This window comes from Austrofundulus limnaeus, unplaced genomic scaffold (assembly GCF_001266775.1).
Source record: "Austrofundulus limnaeus strain Quisiro unplaced genomic scaffold, Austrofundulus_limnaeus-1.0 Scaffold142, whole genome shotgun sequence".
NCBI classification, from domain to species: domain Eukaryota; kingdom Metazoa; phylum Chordata; class Actinopteri; order Cyprinodontiformes; family Rivulidae; genus Austrofundulus; species Austrofundulus limnaeus.
The window spans coordinates 723,583-726,028 of record NW_013952544.1 but is presented as its reverse complement, the minus strand read 5'-3'; positions in this window follow the sequence as shown (position 1 = coordinate 726,028).

Here is a 2,446-nt window from a genome sequence, read left to right as displayed (position 1 = left end):
TTGCTCCAACACTGCTAATGCCTCTACACTGCTAATGCTCCAACATTGCTATTGCTCCAACACTGCTAATGCCTCTACACTGCTAATGCTCCAATATTGCTAATGCTCCAACACTGCTAATGCCTCTACACTGCTAACGCTCCAACACTGCTGATGCCTCTACACTGCTAATGCTCCAATGTTGCTAATGCTTCAACACTGCTAATGCCTCTACACTGCTAATGCTCCAACACTGCTAATGCCTCTACACTGCTAATGCTCCAACACTGCTAATGCCTCTACACTGCTAATGCTTTAACACTGCTAATGCTCCAACACTGTCAATGCCTCTACAATACTAATGCTTCAACACTGTTAATGCCTCTACACTGCTAATGCTCCAACGCCGCTAACACTCCAACACTGTCAATGCCTCTACACTGCTAATGCTTCAACACTGCTAATGCCTCTACATTGCTAATGCTCCAACACTGCTAAGGCCTCTACACAGCTAATGCTCCAACACTGCTAACGCCTCTACACTGCTAATGCTTCAACACTGCTAATGCCTCTACATTGCTAATGCTCCAATGCTGCTAATGCTTCAACACTGCGAATGCTCCAACGCTGCTAATGCTTCAACACTGCGAATGCTCCAACGCTGCTAATGCTTCAACACTGCGAATGCTCCAACGCTGCTAATGCTTCAACACAGCTAATGCTCCAACGCTGCTAATGCTCCAACGCTGCTAATGCTCCAACGCTGCTAATGCTTCAACACTGCTAATGCTCCAACGCTGCTAATGCTTCAACACTGCTAATTCTCCAATGCTGCTAACTCTGCAAATGCTGCTAGTACTCCAACACTGCTATGCTTCAGCACTGCTATCGCTCCAAAACTGCTAACGCTCCAACGCACTGCCAGACCACCGATTGGCTACCATCTGTATGGTTTTCATTAACACATTTTGGATTTAGATTTTTAAATGCCAAATTTAGCAGTGTTAGCGTTTGTTTTTCTTGCAGGATGATGATGTTACAACAAAAGCTGCACCAATGGCAATAAATAAAAATAAAAATCATTTTTGAAATTCTTAAATATTAGCTGTGTCATTTAGCTACAATACATTTAGATTCACACTTTTAGATTTACACATTTAAGATTTAAGTTTAAAATTTTACATTTAACATTTTAATTTTATTTTTAGTAAAATTTGACAAAACGTAACGATAATAAAAAGTTACCAAAAATGTTTCAACAAGGACTTTATTCTCAGAATGTGAGCTAAATAATGAACACGTGTTTTTTTTAAAAACATTTTATTTTACACCAACCTAAAAAATGGTGTCCTGTAACACGACCTGGCGGAATCTCTCAGAACCCTAACCAAGTAGCTTCAGCCCCTTAAAAGTGTTGCATTTTTAAGCACAAATAAGCAGTTTTGGTGCCTTAACCCAATTAAAGAGAATAAAAATGTAAGATTTAAACAACACATTTGTTTTATTGGTTTTCATTGAACTTATCTTTCTGTGTAACCCATGTTTGGACAAGAAGGCCAGCCGCTGTAAAAATGTCCTAAACTTTAAATATTTTGAAGTGCACACTCAAAACATTTCAGCTCTGTGATAAAAGTGACCTTCAGGAGGAATGTAAATGTAACCAAAGTTACCAACCACAGACAACAGAATCTGAGCCTTTATTACTTTTTAAATGTGTAAGTGTTAGGTTTAAACAAGGATAAACACAACAATGAGGGCAAGAAGTGTTGAAATCAACAAAACGATCCGATTGTTGCTCCAGGTTCCTGGAATGATTTACGTTTTGTCGGAGTAAATTCAGTTTTTAATTGTCTTAACCATTTGGCCTCTGCTCCTGGTGACAAACCTCCCCCTCGTGTTCTGGCTCTGACTAAACAAACTCTGACTTCAGGTTGGGTTTGGACGGGGGAAGACGGATGGACCCGGTGGACATTTTAACTGCTTTCCAACATCCAGCTCCGTCCGTCTCTTCACACTCTCCTCGTCTGGCCTTATTAAGACAGTCAGTCAGGCTGAAGGAGAACAGCTCTGACAGACTGAGGGAGGAAGAAGCAGGAAGGTCCTGGACCTGTTCCCAGATCTTCAGTTCCTGTTGGATAATGAGCGCATGTGTTTGTTCATCTAATCTGTTTCATCTTTGACTTACAGAAACATCTCGTCCGTTGCTAAACCTGCTTTTAGCGTCCAAACATCTTTAAAGGGATCCCCGATTAGTTGTAACATTAGACTTTATTTGATAAACATTTATTTTAACTGTAAAATAAAGACTGTAAAAATACTGTAGGCTGTTTAGTTTTTATAAATTTTAAACTAAAAGTTTAAAAATAAATTACACAGACAGGGATATTTTATTTACACACAAAGCATTCTGGGTAAATGATGACATTGATAGGGCATCGGTGTGAGTGAGCTATATCCACCCTGAAGG